Source organism: Schistocerca cancellata, unplaced genomic scaffold (genome assembly GCF_023864275.1).
Source record: "Schistocerca cancellata isolate TAMUIC-IGC-003103 unplaced genomic scaffold, iqSchCanc2.1 HiC_scaffold_1104, whole genome shotgun sequence".
Taxonomy (NCBI): domain Eukaryota; kingdom Metazoa; phylum Arthropoda; class Insecta; order Orthoptera; family Acrididae; genus Schistocerca; species Schistocerca cancellata.
In genome coordinates, this window is record NW_026047103.1 from 1,392,272 (window position 1) to 1,405,972 (window position 13,701).

Below are 13,701 nucleotides of genomic sequence, written 5' to 3' on the forward strand. Positions count from 1 at the left end.
AATCTTCAGATTTGAGGTTGTTCTGGACACGAATTTTGCATTGTGCAAATCTCGTAACAAAGTTCTTGTTACGAACAGGCCTTTACGTCAGCGAAAATAAGTAGTGGGAGAAATCAAATTATATTTGAGATTTGGCGTTTATATTGAAAATAATTAAAATGAGTGAAGGCAACAATTACCAAAATTTGGTAGACTTTGATACGGAACAATCGGTCGTACAGTGGGAAACACGCACCGCGGAACCCATTGCTCAGGGGTAGGCGGCTAGCAGGAAAGACGCGACCACCGAAACGCAACAAAGAGCAGAAATGGAATTCCAAACTATAGAAATTGTTTTGGAATCTAAAGCGAAAATCAAATCTGTACCCCTGGATGACGAACACGGGGGAGCATATATAGAGGAACCAGCTTCGGAAGTAAAACTGGTAGTTTCTAGGAATTTAACTGATTTATTGAATGTTTTGATTAATGAAATCAAGAGTCAATCGGCAGAAATTAAAGTTCAGGCTGCCAGGCAAAAAGCTCAGTCTGCCAAGCAAGAAGCTCAGTCTGAAAAAATTGAACGGAAGCTAGACAATCATAACAAAGCTATTAATGTTGTTAACAACAATGTTGGAGTTGTTAACGCAAAAGTTGATAAAATCAAAGTAGATATTGTTGTAATTAATACCGAAATCGGAAATCTTAAACAGGAAATGATAGGCGTTCAGGCGGAAATTGCGAGCATAAATACTTGTTTTATTCCGAAATTAGCAGAATCGAGAAAAGTGTAGGGGAAGCAGTTGCTCCGATCATCGAGAATAAGGTGACGGAACAAATTCAATTAGTGAAAAAAGAGGATCAAAAGAAGGTGGAAACTTTAAAGGCTTTAGTATCCGAAGTAGATACCAAAGTGAGGAAGCAGGATAATACCTGCGAAGAGAAAAAGAGGGAAGTGGAAACGCTTGCGACAACCACTTGCCAAGTAATTACGAGAGTGTCGGAATTAGAAAAGAAACTTGACGGAAAACAGAGCTATGTGCCAATCTGTGGACATAGTTCGGAATTGTTGACGAAAGAGGAGCGGTTCGACCCCTTGAAAAAAGGCGGTATACACGCGACGGATTTCATTAAAAATTGTGAAAGAGTTTTACCTAGATCATGGACCAATGAGAGAAAAATTAATGCGGTTATTGACGTGTTGGCTGGTGATGCCAAGCGTTGGGGCTTAAACCTCAACATTACGAACCTGACTTTTGACGAGTTTAAAAATTTGTTTCTGGCTGAATACTGGTCAGAGCAAAAACAGCAAAGTGTCTGGCGCGAATTTGTCGTATCGAGGCCTTTCGATGCGAACTCGCGCGGTTCGATGAAGGAGTTTTGTGAGGGCTGAATCCGCAAGATGGAATATTTGCGTGATCGCTGTACGGAATCCGAATCAGTCTGGGAACTCTACAAGAAGCTTCCAGATGATATAAAACTCTACATAGGAAGCAATTACAGGACAATCTATGATTTCCTGGAAAGAGTTGAGGACGAGGACAATAGGCGCAATAATCGCGATAGTGGCAGAGGCCGTGGTAACAACAACGGGTACCACAACAACAACAGCAACAACGATAACCATGGGAGTAATGCATACTGCAACCTTGGCAGCAGTAACAACAGTGGTTCGGACCGTGGTGACAATCGTTACAATGCAAATAATAACAGGAATGACGGAAATCAGTGTCATACTAGCGTGATACGGGCTTCGCGGAATAGTAATAACGCCAGAGGGTGTGATCAGCCGCCTAAGCAGCATCCGGGGAGCGTATCTGCTGGGACGAGACAGGGAAACCATTAGCCGCGCCGGTGAGGGGCCGACCGGGCGTGGAGAAATTTTGGTGACCCAATAACAGTAGTAAACCGAGGTGTCGTCGTTATGAAAATTCCGTATAGAATAATGAACGGCGGGAGAGTGTGCCAGTGTTAAGAGAAAGGAGTGCGCCCACGAGTAGCAGATCAGCTGTAGACACGGCAGTAGAAAATACATTCACTGTCAGTGACAACAGTTTAAATAGTATTCCGGAAATCGATTATAAAGTGGCAGCTGTAACACCCACAGGGGAACTGGAGATTAAGAATGATTCGCAATTGTTTAGAGAAGATCAGATGTCGGATAACACGTCCGTCATCGAGCGAGGGGATGCTGAGAGGGATGAGGTCTGGTTAAGGCAGTTCGGTCGCTTATACGACGAACTAAGAGATTATAGGGGTCTGTACGGGAGAAGTGTTTATGGGGAGCGCCGGGTGGATTTGCCACGTCTCCTCCCGCAGGAAGGTGGTGTTTGTGAAGTGATAGAAAGTTCTGGCCTTAACCGGCAGACTTTACCAGAAATAGTTGACGTTAATGGGGAGCACGAGCAAGATTCGTCGTGTTTCATACCGCAAGAGTTGGATGTTGAAGTAGTAACGGAAAGTTCTGGCCCTGACCGTCAGACTTTACCGAAAGTTATAGTGGTAGAAGTGGCCAACCGATCCGACTCAAACCTCGTTTAAACATTGCGAAAGTATTAAGGAGAAAGATTACGAGAATTTTAGTGATAGCCGGACACGATTGGTAGAAAAGCACATAGATTACAGTGTGTATGAGGTTAGAGCTGACGTTATACGGCCAGAGGTTTGCAGTGTGGATTGCGCAGATCCAGAGGAAGTAATTTCAGATACTACTGGGCACATTCCTCCAGGTAGATTGGCAGATGATATCAATCTGGCCAAAGAGGAATCAACGAAGGTGACAATTAGTGAATTGACAGCAAAGCAACACTCACTAGTTGACGAGTTAGAGGAAAAGGTTTCGGTATTGAAGGCGAAGCTACAGACTAAGTATAAGGACAAACGTGTTGAAATTAAAACTGTATGTGAACAGAGGCTGAAAAAGCATCTAGATAAGTCAGATTTAGGATCAAAGCCAGATAGTTTTTTTTTCTGGAATGACCTGGATTTAGACGAGGATTTACTGTGGGAAAATAAAGAAACAATCGAGGACAAGAGTAGACAGATAGTAGTGTCTGTTAATATGCACGGCCTACAACTAAACGTGTTGATTGACGCCGGTGCAGAATTGAGTGCTATATCTGGGAAAATATTTGAGTTACTGAAAGACAGACCTAGTATCGTAGTTATGCCAGTAAAGGGAGTGAAAATTATCGAAGCTACTGGGAAGGCCAGTAAACCGGTCACAAAACAGATTTTTGTCAACTTCGAGATATGTGGGGCACGATTTGAACAAGAGTTTGTCGTCGTGCCAGAGTTAACTACGGAAGTAATTATCGGGTTAGATTGGCTATTAAAGTACCATGCAGTGATTAATTGTGAAAGCAAAACTTTGACATGTGCGTCACAAGATAAAACAATAATAGTTAGTTTTGACAAGGCAGGAGACGGTGTGCATAGGCAATACAGGCAATACCAGCCTATACACATTGTTAACTGGCCGGATGCTATTGATGTAGGTATGAATTTGAACTACTGTAATGAGAGGAATCTCGGCATTGACAATAGTGTAGAAAGTGAATTGGAAAGTATTGTAGATGGTGTGTCAAACGTAACACACGAACAAAGACAAGGCCTGTATGAAGTAATAACGAGGAATAAGAGTGTGTTTCCAGACAAACCGAGTGTTGGTGTGAAAAAAGATCGTTTGCCAGAAATAATGAAGCTAACACCGATGGTCGCATACTTCGTCATGACGCTAAAGTGCGTTTTGCTAAGTTTGCAATCGGGGACTTAGTACTTGTAAAAGCTCATGAGGAATCGAGCGAGATAGACAATGAAATCTCTAAATTTAAGTTTGTTTATAATGGACCATATAATGTCATTGCTATACCTCACACAAATGCTTATTGCTCACAGTATCCAAGCTCTGGAAAACTATCAGGTATATGGAACATTGTAGACTTGAAATTGTACCAACCTAGGATTGATTAATACCACAGAATGGGTAATTTGTACAGTATGTAAACATAGAGTGTAAGATTTAAGGATTTGATAGATTGCCATGCTTTTGCCTGACGAAGAGGACATTAAATAAGTTGTAATTAATAAGTAATTAATGTTGACTAAATGATTTAAGAGAGAGTGATTATTTATCAATTGAAAAATCCAAGCTGCTAGTTTAAGTTTTCAGCTGAGTCACAGTAGATTAAACAATGTAAATATGATTTTGTAACTAGCTGTAAGATATCATGAATATGTGATTTACTAGTCTTTGCCGATGTACTTAGACGCTGTTTTATGTTTCAGGCTAGTAGATGCGTGTGAAGATGGACAGTGTTGAGTTATCCACTGTGATAGTGTTAATGGACTCCTTGAGATTACTCGGGAGTGAGTTTTTCCGAAAGAATTCAGTGAAACGGACGTTCTGGAAGTGCCATTACAAGGGCGAGTGAGATCAAGCGTGCCGCATAGGCGGGCGCAACAATACTGGCGTAGCGGAGTCGCTGTCGGCTCTTGTGCTGTTGTCGGCTCTTGGGCCGCTTTCAGCATTCTTTGTACTTGCGGGTACGGAAGGTGGAGTTGTTTTTCTTCCCAGACAGCTGATGTGAAAGAATTCTGCTGTCAATATTTATGTTTTTGTCGATCTGCTGTATATTATTTTCTTGTTTAGCGTTAAGTGGACTCTCATGACAAGAATATTAATTATGAAAAGGTCATATAAAAGTGTATTCTATGGAATTAATTATTAATTTGCGTATTTTGACATACCTGTTTTTATGACCATGTACTCTGGTTAATTTTGTAAATAGAATTCCATTTCTTGATACTGTTAGGAATTTTGACGATTTTAGAATAGCTAAACCATTTTCTATGTTTTCTATGAATTTTAATATGTTGTCAACCTGTTATATCTTGTGCAAGATGACAGAGTGGAATAAGATTAGGAGTGCCTCCTATCAATTATTGTGGTCTAAAAATTGATTTATGGTTAATTTGACGAATGCTAAATTTTGTTGATGTTTTGAGCATATGAATTCCCGCTGTTTCATTTTTGGGACATTTTCTGAGTCTGTTTAGGATACACGAACATCCTCAGACAATGTGGGGCACGTGTAACGCCGGAAATGCATCTCCTTCTATTTCCATCTATTGTACTATAATTTTTTTCCTTGTTTTGTTACTTCAAGGTATGAGATTTCTGTGTTTTTATATATTGTAATTGTTTTACTATTTTTATGCATTTATGTCGATGTATAATTGGTTGTTTTGTAAATATTATTTGTATTTTTACGCTGGGTCTTGCCTAGTGAAAGCTATGCTATCCTACGAATACATCGATAGGTCGTGCGGAGAACCAGAAGTTTAGTATCTTTGGTAGTGTTAACTCTGCCGCGTGGAGTGCGGGCAGAGCAGGAGAGTCTGGCTGGAGTAGTGCGGTGGAGCAGGTGTGTTGTGTGACGCTCCCGCGAGTTGCCGCGCTTTCGGGGTTTGGCAGCATGTAATTGCGCTCGACTTGCTATGATAGTTTCTGACATGGTGTCGCGGACGGGAAGCGTTAGCTGGCGCACATCATCGAGAAGAAGGCGCGCCAACATCCAGCTTCTGTAACAGCGACGGCCGACAATGAGTGACTGTCGCCACCTCCTCGATCGACGGCTTGAAACCTTCCATCAAGCAACAAGGAAGACTGGAAGCACGTAAAGCTTTAGAACTATATGGCAGACCTCAGCTTTTCTAACTGTTCAAATCACAAAATTACAGCAATGTAGCATGAACCTTTGTTGCTCATTGTCCCAATTGTATTACCAAGCAGGGTCCCTTCCTTTTCCGGAATGAACCCGAGTGTCATTGAAATTCATACGCCAGCATTAAAATAATATCATTCCATTTCACTGCTTTAAGTTGAAAGTTAAGTTAAAGTATTCATAGCGGGCTACAATATTTAGATTACACAAGCTCAAATTAAGAGTGCGAGTTTTGTTACCATATTTTAGCTTACCTGTGACTGCAGCTCAGTTTGGTACGTACTAAATTTTACTATTGTTAATTGTTCAGAATCATTTAATTCAAGTTCAAAGTTATATCTCTTACTTCTAAATTGCGTAGATTCAAGTAGCTTTTGAAATGATTGTTGAGGTAGCCCAAGACTAACAGTATTTTACTGAATTTCGATGTGCTTCAGAAACAAAGCTCACTATTAATTTCAGTCACTAAATTAACTTTCAGTTTTCCGGTTTTGTTAATTCGTTTGCTATATTATGTCAGAGTGTAGCGAAATTTATTACTTCTGACAAACATTCAGTTTTCACACTACACGTGTCAACCCTCAGTTGCCACACTTCTAGTGCTAATGATATGTGCAATAACCTTTCTTTTTCAGTTACTATAGTAATTGCCCATAGGACTGGCGACCATAATTTTCCCCGAATCTCAAATATCTAATTACCGCTAGTTAATTGTTAACGTAACGGCCACACATTTACTTTCTTTATTTACTTTACCCTTTTTCTAAATTAATTTCCACCAGTTTCATTTGCATTTTTCCTTTCATTTAGATGTAACCCTTTCCTCCCTCTTTACCGACAGATAAACTTCGGTGACGATTGCTTTCCCCAAATTCCCATTAGGTACACGCGGTTTAAATTTTCACTGTGATTAAGGTCGATAAGTGAGGGGGAGGTTACACATTACTGCTGCATGTGGTACAAAAAATTAAAGATCCTAATTTGAGAATAGTTCTAAGGTTTATACTTTTTGTATTAATAATTTTATAAATATCAATATCACACTCTCCAAACTATATGTAATACGATTCGTTTTATACCATTTAACAGAAAATAAATGAACTCATTGAAGGTGAAGCATCTCGGAAACATGTTATAGTATTGAACAGGGAAGAGTTGTGTTCGTTCAAAGCAGGACCATAATTTCAAGATTATGGGTTTCTGGGTAAACGAGAAAAGTGTACAGTAAATTATGTTAGCTACAGAGACTGACAGTTATCTTTCATTCACAGAATACAGGAACCGAAGAGGCAAACACTCGAAAATCATCACGCAGGATATTCTCCACCACGCACTGTTCTGTGTCTTGAGGAGTACGTATGCAGTAGTAGGAAATCTAGGATGTATGGAATTACGAAAGCGGTAATACCGTTTTCGAGAGTGCTTCGTAAACCGCTTTGTCGATGGAATATCATCGCGGCCCGAAAGGGTGTGAGACGGGCGCAAGACGCCGTTGTAGTTGGGCGTTTTGTGGCAGGTGTACGTCCGGGAGGCGGCGCGGCTCATGAAAAATGCATGCTGAGTGTGGCGGCAGTGTGGCGGGGGCGGGCTGGCAGCGGGGGCGGTAGTGTTCGGGTGTGGGCGGGGTGTCGGGGGCGCGGGCCGCCACGACGTGTGGGCTGGCCGCGCTCTGCGCCGTGCGTAACTGCGTTCCGCGCGGCACTCGGGGGAAATCTAGTGTCGCGGCGCAAAATGAAACCCGCCCGCTACACGCTGCGCGCCGGCTGTTTCCCCGGCCAAACAAGTCTGGACATATGGTGGCCCGCGATACGCATCTGACGGGCGCAGCGCTCCCTGGAACTCGGCGCACGCCGTGTCTCATGTGTTGTAGGGCAAGAGCGCGTTCCTATAAGTGAATGGTAATGGGTGCTTTCGTCAAACGTATGACAAATATTGGACTTTCATCTCCACACATAAACCACGCATGGAACAGTACAGTAAGCAAACTCTTTTATGAAGAATTTGAGAGAAGCGAAGATTACAATGAACTTTCTAGTTTACTTAATTTTTCGTGTAGAATTGGCTCCAGTTCTTCTTGTCTAGGGGTCTGATTCTTGAGGCTGAAATTCTCACATTTTAGGTCTTCATCGTTGAATTGATCTTGTAACCTCTCCATTATATATATATATATATATATATATATATATATATACACTTACTTACTTATCGCGAATGGACCCAGACGGATCACGCAAAGCTTTCTGACATCGTTTCTTCCATTCTTCTTTCATTCGTTCTCCATGTATATATACACTCCTGGAAATTGAAATAAGAACACCGTGAATTCATTGTCCCAGGAAGGGGAAACTTTATTGACGCATTCCTGGGGTCAGATACATCACAGGATCACACTGACAGAACCACAGGCACATAGACACAGGCAACAGAGCATGCACAATGTCGGCACTAGTACAGTGTACATCCACCTTTCGCAGCAATGCAGGCTGCTATTCTCCCATGGAGACGATCGTAGAGATGCTGGATGTAGTCCTGTGGAACGGCTTGCCATGCCATTTCCACCTGGCGCCTCAGTTGGACCAGCGTTCGTGCTGGACGTGCAGACCGCGTGACACGACGCTTCATCCAGTCCCAAACATGCTCAATGGGGGACAGATCCGGAGATCTTGCTGGCCAGGGTAGTTGACTTACACCTTCTAGAGCACGTTGGGTGGCACGGGATACATGCGGACGTGCATTGTCCTGTTGGAACAGCAGGTTCCCTTGCCGGTCTAGGAATGGTAGAACGATGGGTTCGATGACGGTTTGGATGTACCGTGCACTATTCAGTGTCCCATCGACGATCACCAGTGGTGTACGGCCAGTGTAGGAGATCGCTCCCCACACCATGATGCCGGGTGTTGGCCCTGTGTGCCTCGGTCGTATGCAGTCCTGATTGTGGCGCTCACCTGCACGGCGCCAAACACGCATACGACCATCTTTGGCACCAAGGCAGAAGCGACTCTCATCGCTGAAGACGACACGTCTCCATTCGTCCCTCCATTCACGCCTGTCGCGACACCACTGGAGGCGGGCTGCACGATGTTGGGGCGTGAGCGGAAGACGGCCTAACGGTGTGCGGGACCGTAGCCCAGCTTCATGGAGACGGTTGCGAATGGTCCTCGCCGATACCCCAGGAGCAACAGTGTCCCTAATTTGCTGGGAAGTGGCGGTGCGGTCCCCTACGGCACTGCGTAGGATCCTACGGTCTTGGCGTGCATCTGTGCGTCGCTGCGGCCCGGTCCCAGGTCGACGGGCACGTGCACCTTCCGCCGACCACTGGCGACAACATCGATGTACTGTGGAGACCTCACGCCCCACGTGTTGAGCAATTCGGCGGTACGTCCACCCGGCCTCCCGCATGCCCACTATACGCCCTCGCTCAAAGTCCGTCAACTGCACATACGGTTCACGTCCACGCTGTCGCGGCATGCTACCAGTGTTAAAGACTGCGATGGAGCTCCGTATGCAACGGCAAACTGGCTGACACTGACGGCGGCGGTGCACAAATGCTGCGCAGCTAGCGCCATTCGACGGCCAACACAGCGGTTCCTGGTGTGTCCGCTGTGCCGTGCGTGTGATCATTGCTTGTACAGCCCTCTCGCAGTGTCCGGAGCAAGTATGGTGGGTCTGACACACCGGTGTCAATGTGTTCTTTTTTCCATTTCCAGGAGTGTATATATACATGGTGAGTCACCTAACATTACCGCTGGATATATTTCGTAAGCCACATCAAATACTGACGAATCGATTCCACAGACCGAACGTGAGGAAAGGGGTAGTGTAATTTGTTAATACAAACAAAAAAAATGCACGGAAGTGTATTTTTTAACGCAAACCTACGTTTTTTAAATGGAACCCCGTCAGTTTTGTTAGCACATCTGAATATATAAACAAATACGCAGTCAGTGCCGTTCGTTGCATTGTAAAATGTTAATTACATCCGGAGATATTGTAACCTAAAGTTGACGCTTGAGTACCACTCCTCAACTGTTCGATCGTGTGTATCGGAGAGCACCGAATTACGTAGGGATCCAAAGGAAACGGTGATGGACCTTAGGTACAGAAGAGACTGGAACAGCACATTACGTCCACATGCTAACACTTTTTCACTGACGCACATGTACATTACCATGAGGGGTGAGGTACACGTTAGGCGGGCGTTTCATAGGACGTGGAGGACGCATAAATTGGCCAGCCAGTTCTCCTGATCTTACACCTTTGGACTTCTTTCTGTGGGGTACGTTAATGGAGAATGAGTACCGTGATGTGCTACAACCCCAGAGGATATGAAACAACGTATTGTGGCAGCCTGCGGCAACATTACACCAGATGTACTGCGTCGTGTACGACATACATTACGTCAGAGATTGCAATTGTGTGCAGCAAATGATGGCCACCACATTGAACATCTATTGGCCTGACATGTCGGGGCACACACTATTCCACTTCGTAATTGAAAACGGAAACCACGTGTGTACGTGTACCTCACCCCTCATGGTAATGTACATGTGCGTCAATGAAAAAGACCAATAAAAAGGTGTTAGCATGTGTACGTAATGTGCTGTTCCAGTCTCTTCTGTACCTAAGGTCCATCACCGTTCCCTTTGAATCCCTACGTAATTCGTTGCTATCCAATACACACGATCGATCAGTGGAGGAGTGGTACTCAAGCGTCAACTTCAGGTTACAATATCTCCGGATGTAATTAATATTTCACAATGCAACGAACGGCACTAACTGCGTATTTGTTTATATGTTCAGATGTGCAAACAAAACTGACGGGGTTCCATTTAAAACAACGTAGGTTTGTGTTAAAAAAACATACTTCCGTGCATTTTTTATGGTTTGTATTAATCAATTGCACTAGCCCCTCTCCTCACGTTCGGTCTGTGGAATCGATTCGTCAGTATTTGATGTGGTTTACGAAATATATCCAGCGGTAGCGTTAGGTGACTCACCATATATATACACTCCTGGAAATGGAAAAAAGAACACATTGACACCGGTGTGTCAGACCCACCATACTTGCTCCGGACACTGCGAGAGGGCTGTACAAGCAATGATCACACGCACGGCACAGCGGACACACCAGGAACCGCGGTGTTGGCCGTCGAATGGCGCTAGCTGCGCAGCATTTGTGCACCGCCGCCGTCAGTGTCAGCCAGTTTGCCGTGGCATACGGAGCTCCATCGCAGTCTTTAACACTGGTAGCATGCCGCGGCAGCGTGGACGTGAACCGTATGTGCAGTTGACGGACTTTGAGTGAGGGCGTATAGTGGGCATGCGGGAGGCCGGGTGGACGTACCACCGAATTGCTCAACACGTGGGGCGTGAGGTCTCCACAGTACATCGATGTTGTCGCCAGTGGTCGGCGGAAGGTGCACGTGCCCGTCGACCTGGGACCGGACCGCAGCGACGCACGGATGCACGCCAAGACCGTAGGATCCTACGCAGTGCCGTAGGGGACCGCACCGCCACTTCCCAGCAAATTAGGGACACTGTTGCTCCTGGGGTATCGGCGAGGACCATTCGCAACCGTCTCCATGAAGCTGGGCTACGGTCCCGCAAACCGTTAGGCCGTCTTCCGCTCACGCAACAACATCGTGCAGCCCACCTTCAGTGGTGTCGCGACAGGCGTGAATGGAGGGACGAATGGAGACGTGTCGTCTTCAGCGATGAGAGTCGCTTCTGCCTTGGTGCCAATGATGATCGTATGCGTGTTTGGCGCCGTGCAGGTGAGCGACACAATCAGGACTGCATACGACCGAGGCACACAGGGCCAACACCCGGCATCATGGTGTGGGGAGCGATCTCCTACACTGGCCGTACACCACTGGTGATCGTCGAGGGGACACTGAATAGTGCACGGTACATCCAAACCGTCATCGAACCCATCGTTCTACCATTCCTAGACCGGCAAGGGAACTTGCTGTTCCAACAGGACAATGCACGTCCGCATGTATCCCGTGCCACCCAACGTGCTCTAGAAGGTGTAAGTCAACTACCCTGGCCAGCAAGATCTCCGGATCTGTCCCCCATTGAGCATGTTTGGGACTGGATGAAGCGTCGTGTCACGCGGTCTGCACGTCCAGCACGAACGCTGGTCCAACTGAGGCGCCAGGTGGAAATGGCATGGCAAGCCGTTCCACAGGACTACATCCAGCATCTCTACGATCGTCTCCATGGGAGAATAGCAGCCTGTATTGCTGCGAAAGGTGGATATACACTGTACTAGTGCCGACATTGTGCATGCTCTGTTGCCTGTGTCTATGTGCCTGTGGTTCTGTCAGTGTGATCATGTATCTGACCACAGGAATGTGTCAATAAAGTTTCCCCTTCCTGTGACAATGAATTCACGGTGTTCTTATTTCAATTTCCAGTAGTATATATATATATATATATATATATATATATATATCTATATATATATATAAGCAATGATCACACACACGGCACAGCGGACACACCAGGAACCGCGGTGTTGGCCGTCGAATGGCGCTAGCTGCGCAGCATTTGTGCACCGCCGCCGTCAGTGTCAGCCAGTTTGCCGTGGCATACGGAGCTCCATCGTAGTCTTTAACACTGGTAGCATGCCGCGGCAGCGTGGACGTTAACAGTATGTGCAGTTGACGGACTTTGAGCGAGGGCGTATAGTGGGCATGCCTATATATATATATATATATATATAGGGTGTTACAAAAAGGTACGGCCAAACTTTCAGGAAACATTCCTCACACACAAATAAAGAAAAGATGTTATGGGGACATGTGTCCTGAAACGCTTAATTTCCATGTTAGAGCTCATTTTATTTTCGTCCACTTACGCTCAATGGAGCACGTTATCATGATTTCATACGTGATACTCTACCTGTGCTGCTAGAACATGTGATTTTACAAGTACGACACAACATGTGGTTCATGCATGATGGAGCTCCTGCACATTCCTGTCGTAGTGTTCGTACGCTTCTCAACAACAGATTCGGTGACCGATGGATTGTTAGAGGCGGACCGATTCCGTGGCCTCCACGATGTCCTGACCTCAACCCTCTTGACTTTCATTTATGGGGGCATTTGAAAGCTCCTGTCTACGCAACCCCGGTACCAAATGTAGAGACTCTTCGTGCTCGTATTGTGGACGGTTGTGATACAATACGAGAATCTCCAGGGCTGCATCAGCGCATCAAGGATTCCATGCGACGTAGGGTGGATGCATGTACCCTCGCTAACGGAGGACATTTTCAACATTTCGTGTAACAAAGTGTTTGAAGTCACGCTGGTACGTTCTGTTGCTTTGTGTTTCCATTCCATGACTAATGTGATCTGGAGAGAAGTAATAAAATGAGCTCTACCATGGAAAGTAAGCGTTTCCGGACACATGTCCACATAACATATTTTCTTTCTTTGTGTGTGAGGAATGGTTCCTGAAAGTTTGGCCATACCTTTTTGTAACACCCTATTCACATTTAGCGTAACCTAGCAACAGATAAATTTCGTAACCTATCAACAGTTTATTAGTCCATAACCTAGCAATAATAAGGTGACTAACCTCTGAATAAAACTGTGGGTCACTTATGACCTTTCAATAATTAACTGACTGTGAATCTAAACTGATAAATTTCGAAGTCAGCAGTGCTGCGTCATGGCCATGAAAGATCATACTGAATAAATTGAAAATTCGCACCTCAGTGAAGTCCCCGGATAAAGCATATATATTTGCTCCTATAAGAAATTTTTCTGGCACAGCCCTGTGCAATGCTGGCCGCTAGATTTGTCATGTATAAAAAGGAAACAACTGATATTTCTTTACAATAATTGGGATGGCCATGGATTGGAGAAATTAATAAATTCCTTAAATTGAGATCAATGATTGTCGAAAGTTAATTTTTATAAGAAAGATTATTATTAGAGATTTTTTAAAAACATTTACATGGGACTCGATATAACAACAGTACACATGC